Genomic DNA, 9685 nt, shown 5'->3' with positions numbered 1-9685 from the left:
GTTCTATATCCTCACTGTATCAATGCCAATATCCTGATTATGATATTGTACAATCATTTTGCAAGATGTTACCAGTGGGAGAAAATGCATAAAAGATATATAGGATATCTCTGTATTATTTCTTACAACTGCATATGCATCTATAAGTATCTCAAAATAAAACTTTAATTTAAAAACAAAAAGTCTATATAATTAAATACACAAATAAATTAAAAGCCAGGGAGACTATTCTAGATTTAAAAATACTAGAGACAAAACAAGATAAAACAAGCAAATGAAAATGTGGTCATTACCTATTGCTGAATCATGATGGATACTCATTTTTTTTCAATTTTTCAAAGTTTCATAATAAAAAAATTAGAAAAAATCAAGGATTGTCTTGGTTAGAAATTGATCAGTTCAGTCAAAATGGCTGAAATGATAGCATATCAACTTTACTGAATTTTCTTTCCTTTATGATCATCTAATTAGTTAATAAAACATACTATTTTTAGTGACTTGCTTCATTAATTTATCCTTATACTTGCATAAAATACAGCAATGGCCATATCCAGAAAAATAAAATATTCATTAAATCAACAGGAATTTCTGCTTGATTTATTATGCAGGGATGATGGCAGGGTTTTGATTTGGGACAACATCAAAAGGAATAGGAAGCCAGATAAGTAAGATTCTCAAGTCTTTTATTCAGTTTTAATTGTGTGTATCACCCACAGTTCAAGCCAGCTGGAATGTTGAACTCAGAGCTAAAAAAAAAAAAAAAAAAAAAAGGATCACATTAGGCATCAGCTCTGTTTGCCTTTGCAAACTAATATTTTGCCTCTTTAATTAAGCTTGGCTTGTGACTATTAAGAAAAGAATGTCTCAAATTATTCACCCCTTCTGCTCCCTCAGAATTAAACAGGATGTCTTTTAAAGTAAGCTTTTTGACACAACTTTCTGGTAAGCCAAATTTCATTACAATGATTATAATTCTTTCTTAAAATTTTGCGATCTGTAATTCCCATAACATTTTTCAGGGCAAATATATATCAAAATATCTAGCTTAAAAGGAAATCTAATTTCTTCTTTCATTACTAGTGGTTTAAATATTTATTTTATTTAGAGTATAACATGAAACTCTATCTCAGTATTATGCATCTTAAATGATGAACTACTATAAAGCAGGAATAAATAGAAATAGGGCTGGTGCTTGGCAGAGCACCATAAAACAGAGACGCTTAGTAGTAAGTGAGAATGGGTCAATGACATCGTGGATGTGAGAGGTGATGATCTAATGGGAGCACTGTCCACCGTGTTTTTAGTGGGCCCTTCTCTGACATGTGATTTGCAAGGTGAAGCAAAATACTGACCACAGGACCAGAACGCTCAAAATACCTGACTTATCATCAATGGCTCAGCAACTGATAATCACCTTCATACCTTCATAAACTATAGGTCAGCAGTTGCCTTTTTGTTTTTTCTGAAAAGGTCCAGATAGTAAATATTAAGGCTTTGTGGGCTGGACCGTCTCTGTCACAACTACTCAAATGCCGTTTTAGGCCCAAAACAGCCCTAGACAATACTTAAATGAAGGGGGTGTGGCTGTGCTCCAATAAATCTTTATTTATAAAATGCAGCAGGCCAGATTTGGCTCGCACAGCATAGTTTGCCAACCCTTTTCTCATATGATCAAATTATTCAATTAGCAAATGGCACCTGGTGTAGAATTTGATTCCTAAACATACAGAATTGAGGAAATTAAAATATAGTATTTTCAGAGGATATGAAATCACTTATGATTGCCCATTTTGATTCCCATTATGAGTCTTCTTTATCCATTAATTCTTATTTGCCATTAATATAAAGATACAAAAGATCAAAAATAGAAGGCTGTACAGGACAAAAGAGTCAACTAAACACAAATAACCTAGGTGTGTGTTTTCACTGATTATGTCCAATGCAACGCTAACATTTTCCTCCTCTTAGAAGCGGAAAATAATGCATTCTTGAGTTTTTGGCACAATACCATTTATCGAAGTTCAAACACAAAGCAACAGAAGTTACTTATATGTTAGGGCCTTATGTAGAAATAGGGAAAAATATGAAATGGACACTCTTTCCTAATCTGGACATATTGAAACATGTTGGTGTGTTGTGAAAAATTTTCTCAAGCCCAGCAGTGGGCTTCCTGCCTACTGGCTAGATTCAGACTCATAAATTCCACGAGGATTGAGAGTATCGGTGGAACACCCGGCTCAGAGCCTGGCATGTAGGACTTCAAAAAATACTTGTTAAGGGCCTATTCTGAGGGCAGTGTGTTGTACTGGGTAAGAGGGCAGATTCTGGACTCAGACCATCTGGCTATGAATCCCAGTTGTGTGATATTGGGCAGATCACTTAACCTCTCTATACCTTAACTTTCCCATCTATAAAATGGGGATAAGAATATTGACCTCTTAAGATTATCTTGTGGAGTAAATGAGTAAATATGTATAAAGCACTTAGAATCCCTGGTTCATAATTAGGAAAATATTAATATAAGTGTTGAATGAATTTATGTCAACCAGTTTTCAGCCTATGTCTGAAGCTATAAGTTCTTGTAAGGCCCATAAGTAAAGAGAATGAGGGAACTATGTGCTTACTAGCTATGCTTTTCTATCCTACTAAAAACAGGATTTTAAGTGTGTGGTAGATATTACTACTGCTCACAGGAGGATTGTACTTTTCTACTCACTTAAATTATCCACAGACATGGCCTTTTTGGCCAATAACATATGAGTGAAAAGTATGAGGATGTGTCATTCCAATCTCAGATATTTCTTCAGTAATATTCAAGGCAACAGGTATTCACCAAATTCTATAAAATCATGATGAACACTAACCCTTGATGTTGTAATGGAAATGTGTGTTTTATAAATATTAATTATGTTAGGGGACCATTTATTTATTTAATATATAATATTCCTAAGAGATTGAAACTACTTAATCCTCCCTTTTGGTGGTCAATCAGATACCAAAGAGAAAATTCAAAATTCCTAATCTCAAGCTACCAGTTTTCACCCTACTTTATTGACTATAATGGTCCAATGTTGTTTCATATGTTCTGTCTTGTCTCTCTTGTCTAACTCCCTTTAATACATCACTGGCTCATATCTAGGCTTTTTTGGAAAAAAAAAAACAAAACCAAATACTCAGAGAAACAAGATGTAGATTTTAAACAAAAACTATAACTCCAAAAAGTTGTGTATAGATTTCTTTCCATCTCCTACAGCCATAACATGAACATACAATAGAAGGATAAAACTTTCCTGGAGGACTCAGGAAAGACTTTCTCATGGCAGCTACACAATTAAGCAGAGGGCTGAAGAGTGAGTAAGAGTTACCCAGGGGTCGAGAAGTGAGAAATGTCTTTCAGTTAAGGAGAACAGCTTACAGAAAGCTCTGTTGGGAGTTCAAGCATGGTGGGCCAGAGCAATGGTTCTCCAATGGGACATCTGGCAAGGTCCGGAGGTGTTCTGAGTTGTCATGCTGGAGGAGGGCTGTGCTACTGGCATCTAGTGAGTAGAGGCTGGGGACACTGCTCAACACCCTGCATAGAACAGGACATTCTCCACAACAAAGGATCATCCAGCTGAAACGTCAATGGTACCAAGGCTGAAAAACTCTGGGTTAAAATATTCCTTCACAAACGTTTTCTTTTCAGTACAAAATATATTTTACAACACAATCCAGTAAACAAACACACAAAAAGGATTTGCATGAAATAATATTTACCCTTTTGTTTGTGATGTACTCTGTTTTCTCTTCCCTTCCCTTCTCTTCTCTATTTATTTTTAATGCTGGTCTCAATTCACAAAATTTATTTCATGACCCACTATTGGGTCTCTATCGAAGGTCAGAAAAATCACTGCACTGAAGGACCTAAAAGAAGATGACTGGCTAGACCTCAAAAATTAAGGGGAAAGATAGCAACGTAGTAGAAGTAGCAAGGCAGGTGGGAAGAGATGCCCCACAGACTTATAGGCCATGTTAAAGACTTTGGTTTTTATTCTTTATCCTAATGAAGGCATTATTAGTCTTCTTTCCTCAACTGCTCAAGCTTGTGTATTTATGTCTGTGCCTGTGTGTGTGTGTGTGTGTGTGTGTGTATCCTGGACATAAAAGTCTATCCATGTTCCACCCCTTTGAAGCCTCCAATTACAAGAAGTATTACATTTCTTTAACAGGAAGACATTGGAAGATTGTGAGCAAGGGTATGACGTAATTAGATTTTTTATTATAGTAGACAGCAGTATTGTCCAACAGAAATAGAATGCCAGCCACATATCTAATCATACATTTTCTAACACCCACGGTTTTTAAGAAGGTAAAAAGAAACAGGTAAAATTAATGTTAATATGTTCTATTTAACCCAATGGCTCATTTCAACATGCAATTAACATGAAAATTATAAATGAGATGTTTTTACATGCTTTTTTCATACTAACTGCTTGAAATCTGGTGTGCATTTTACACTAACAGCCATTTCCATTTAGAGTAGCCATGTGTTGCTCAATAGCCCCTGTGGCTAGTGGTAGCAACGCACACCAAGCAGCACAGCTACAGAGAATGGATTGTGGCAGGGTAGGAGTGAATGGGGTGAGACCAGTTAGAAAGAGATTGCCACGGCTCAGGCAAGGCATGATGGTGGGTGGTGGGAATGTATATGGAGAGAAATGGGCAGACGTTACAGAAAAATTTGAAAGTAAAATAAACAGGTCCTAGTAGTAATTTTAGATACCAAGTAGGGGTGGAGGTGTGTGAATGAAATGGAAATGATAATATCTGGGCACCCGGATATGACTCCTTTTTATTTTTGCCCTTACAAAATGGGAAGAGTAAGAGTAGAGGACACCCCATGTAAGAATCCCTGATGTGGTGGCTGTTTGTTTCCTTTAGACACTGTCCTCAGAGTCATTTACCTGTAAGAGAGTTAAAATTATATATTTTTAAAGGACACATACAGTCTGTAATTCCACAATTAATGAATGTATTAATAGATGACTAAGCCCGATTTAAAAAGCCTATTGATTAATTATTCCACAAAAATTTAACTTGTAACTTCTCCACTATTGCTTTGATAGTCTCAACTGAAAGCTACAGGACAGTAAAGACTTTGGTAACGGCAGTATTCCCAGAGGCTAAAACGATGTCTGGCACATAAAATGTGCTAAGGAGATATTTGTTGAATGAATGAAACTGCCTATTTGAGCTCTGGCATTCTTTTGGAACAATTTCAAATATTAGATATTTTACAGGCATCTGGCCATGCCTGTACCTCTGGACTTGATGTATCACTGAGTTAAAATCCCTTAGTTATGAGCTGCTAGTATTTAATCAGGATGAAGACATTATTACTCTTCTGTCATCAACTGCCCAAGCTGTGTATTTATGTCTGTTTATGTGTGTGTGGCGTGTGTGTGTCTGTGTACCCTGGATTTAAAAGTCTATCCATGTTCCACTCCTTCAAAGCATCAAAATACAGAAAGTATTACATTTGTTTAGTTTGTGACATGTTAAACCCGATATGAGTATAGATCACACAGGTTCCTGTCCACTCTGGGCTCTGCCTCTGGAGCTATGACTTGCTCATCAGTATTCTGCCACAAGAGTGAGTAGTTTGGATGGGAATGTAAATTAGTATAGCCACGATGGAAAACAGTATGGAGGGTCCTCAAAAAACTAAAAATAGAGCTACCGTATGATCCAGCATCCCACTGCTGGGTCTATATCTAAAAGAAAAAAATGAGCATATTGAAGAGTTGCCTGCACTCCCATGTTTATCACAGCACTATCTATAATAGCCAAGATATGGAATCAACCTAAGTGTGCATCAGTGGACGAATGGATGAAGAAAATGTGGTATATACACACAATGGCATATAATTCTGCCATAAAAAGAATGAAATCCTAGCATTTGCAACAACATGGGTGGAACTGGTGGACACTATGTTGAGTGAAATAAGTAAGGCACAGAAAGACAAATGTTGCATGTTCTCACTAATACGTGGGAACTAATAAATTGGATCTCATCAAGGTGGTGAATAGAATAGTGGTTACCAGAGGCTGGGAAGGGCAGTGAGGGGGGAGGGATAAAGAGCGGATGGTTCATAGGTGCAAAAACACAGTTAGATAGAAGGAATAAGTTCTAGTGTTCAGTAGCGCAGTAGAGCAACTACAGTTAACAATAATTTAATGTATATATCAAAATAACTGGAAGAGTAGATTTAGAATGCTCCCAATACAAAGAAATGATAAATGTTTGAGGTGACGGATATCCCAATTACCCAGATTTGATCATTGCACATTGTATGCTTGTATCAAAACATCACATGTACACCATAAATTTGTCCAATTTTTATGTATCCATAAAAATTAACATTAAAAAATTTTTGGAAAGAACAAGCATTACCATATCTTGAATAATCTTTCTTATAGTAACATTTTACAGCATAGGTTCTTATGAGAAACTTTTCAAAAATGAATAGAAAACAAAACATCTTTTTAAAATGTATTACAAAATTATAAGTTTCTTATATAAAATACAGGTAGATTAAATATATACATAAATAACATGAGATAACACAATATAAATTGCTCTGAGTCCTTCTTTTCCTACTTAACATTAGCTATCATATCTGTCTCTGTTACTAAAGCACCTCTTCAACATCTGTGTATATCACCAAGGGATTTGAAATGCCCCATCCTTGGATTTCAGACTGCTTACAGCTTTTTTGGCTATTATAAATAATACTGCAATAAACATTTACGCTAAATATTTCCACACTCGTTTTGTTATTTTTTAAGAATAAATTTCTAGAGAAAAAATGTCCATGTTAAAGGTTATGTAAATGTTATGGATCGTAATACTCCCAAATGGCCTTGAGAGGTTTGTGTCTATTTCTACTTCTCCCAATACCCTAATACCACACACCTGCGCAGTCAAACTTTGTCATTGTCACTTTGATAGATGAGAAAGTGTCATCTCATCTTTATATTAATTTGCATTTATTTTATTACTAGCAAGCACATAGTAACTTTTTTCACAAGCACAGTGGTGATTTGTATTTATTTGTGCATCATTTATTCATGTCCTTAGTATATTTTTTTCTTAGAAAGATCAACTTTTTCTTAACCATGCATAAGTGAAGCATCCTTAAAATAGTAACAATATTAATTCTTGATTATGTATGTTTTAAACATTTACCAGTTGGTCATTTAATTGGTAGGAGGGGGGTCTTTTGTGATATTTTGTTTAAAATTTTCATATATTTCAAGTCTATCAATCTTTTTTTTGGTTTGCCTTTTTAATTTATTGATAGCATGGGTGATACAAAAAGGTTTTATTTATTTATTTTTTATATCAGTCTTTTTATATAGCTTCTGCCCTGATATCGTAAGAGAAAGTTATTCTTCAATGTAGGTTTTATAAACATTTATCAATAATTTATATTATGTTGCTTTTATGATTTCCTTTTTAATATTTAAATACTGAATCCACATAGAATTAATTTTGGTCTGAAGTATAAAATAAGAATATAATTCGATTTTTTCCCAAATGGTTAGTTAGCTGATTAGAACAAATACCAAAGGCATAATCCATTCTTTGTTCACTGATATGATTTTCCAAATTTATTATATAAAAAATTCTGCTTAATGGAGAAATAGAGGATGGATTAAAAGGTGAGGAGACCTTAAAAGAGAGCTAAAAATACTGGAAAGATTTCTAAATATGATACACGTGTCTAATTTTTCTAAACGTTGAGTTTTAGGCAATGTACATGTGATTACTAAAAGCCTAGATTAAATATGAAATTAAATCATAAAATAAGTTTTCAAAGTTATTCGTTATCTCTCAGTTCTAGTTTCTAGTTCTCTCAGTTTACTCGAAATGACTTTTGTGAAGCAGAGGAAATTGATTGGGAAGAATATTTGCTAGTGTTATGCTTGAGCAGATAATTGAGTTTCTGGCTTAAATGGTATCTTATTAACTGCCTTGAAACATTAATAAGAAAAGTTGAACATCAAAAATATTCTCTTGATAAAGGAGTTCTCATTGTTGCTATTAGTAACTACACAAATTTGAATTAACAGAAATGTTTAAAACTTTTTATTACAGTGCTCGCTTCGGCAGCACATATACTAAAAAATTGGAACGATACAGAGAAGATTAGCATGGCCCCTGCGCAAGGATGACACGCAAATTCGTGAAGCATTCCATATTTTTTTATCATGAATATTTCCCATATTATTTCATATCATTGTACAAGAAATAATGTATACATTATGAGGACATACTGTATCTAACAAGATATACTGTTAGACTCTTTGATTCTGTAAAATTAAATTGTTATTAATGATAAAAAAAAAAAAAAGAAAAAAAATACCTTGGCTAACCCAAAAAAAATAAATAAATAAATAAAAATAAAAAATAAAATTAAAAAAAAAAAACTTTTTATTACAGAAAATTTTAAACTTAAACAGAAGTAGAGAGAATAAAAACCCTGGTCTACCTACCACCCAGCTTCCACAATTTTTAAACTTCTGGTTAGGATTCAGCGTTTGTCACAAAACACAAAACCATCATCACCTAAAAATAATGTAAAACAGTTTCTTAAACCCTTCATATATTCATCAGTGTTCACAGATCCCCTATTTTCTTCTTTTAAAAAAAAATTGCCTACTTGATTTGTGATTCAAATGAGTACATACGCTGTGGCTCTTTAATATATGTTTTTCCTTTTTATATGTTCTCCTTCAATATCTTGAGTTTTTATCTTTGCATTTTTTGTCATTAGCGTTGTTGAAGAAATTTGTTCTTTTTCCATATAGGACTCCTCCACAGCCTAAACTGTGTTGATTGCCTCTCCTTGGTGAAATATATCAGACTGTTAAGATTTAGATTCTTCCCTTTTTTTGTGGTATGACTATTTCATAGGTGATTTTATGTATTTCCATGATGAATTGCATACTATCTATTATCTTTTTTTATCATGTTAGTAGCCATTGATGATCATTACCAAGATCCAATAATTCAATACTGGTAATATTCTAATTCTACCATTTCTTCTCCATTTATAAGCTGCAACACATCTATGAAGAGAAACTTGGCTTCATCAATTATGTGGACACTGTAAAACACAAATCACACAGGAAAACCAGGATAAATATTTGAACCTTTCCCTTTGTTTACTAGTTTTTAAAATAATGAGCTATCCTCTGCTATCCAGAAATCATCATGAATTTTGATTTTTGAGTATTTGATATTTTAAATGTGTCCATTCCCATTGATTGTCCCATCCTTGTCCAGTGGGAAATAATTCAGGTTAACTACTGAATCTGTTTGAATAGAGCCTTTCTATCAGGTACAAGACATGCCAAGCTTAACCTCTCACATTTCCTAAACCAGATCCAGAATTCAGTCATTTCTCTAAAAATCCTGGTTTCTTTAGTGGAAAATATTTCAATATCCCAATTTGGGTGGTGGTGGGGGGGCTCAGCTGGGTTGACTATTGCATCTTGGCTTTTTCAGAAGATCAATCAAGGATACATCTATTTTATTAAAATATATTTTGAGAGGTCAAATTGATGTCTCAGTTAAAATTCAGGACCATAGGTTTACATTTGTATCTTCTTTCTCCCATACTGAAAAGATTGGTTTTCA

The 9685-nt window shown here is 34.0% G+C and overlaps 1 non-coding gene across 1 annotated transcript; it reads left to right on the top strand.

The window, feature by feature from the left end:
- The first annotated feature begins 8139 nt into the window (after window positions 1-8139).
- LOC138376694 (U6 spliceosomal RNA) lies at window positions 8140-8248 on the top strand. The gene has a single exon (XR_011231679.1). It is a non-coding gene; the product is annotated as a U6 spliceosomal RNA (small nuclear RNA).
- The last annotated feature ends 1437 nt before the right edge of the window (window positions 8249-9685 follow it).

This window comes from Eulemur rufifrons, chromosome 28, assembly GCF_041146395.1.
Source record: "Eulemur rufifrons isolate Redbay chromosome 28, OSU_ERuf_1, whole genome shotgun sequence".
NCBI classification, from domain to species: Eukaryota; Metazoa; Chordata; class Mammalia; order Primates; family Lemuridae; genus Eulemur; species Eulemur rufifrons.
The sequence above is the reverse complement of the archived record's forward strand: the minus strand, read 5'-3'. Positions and strand labels throughout refer to the sequence as shown.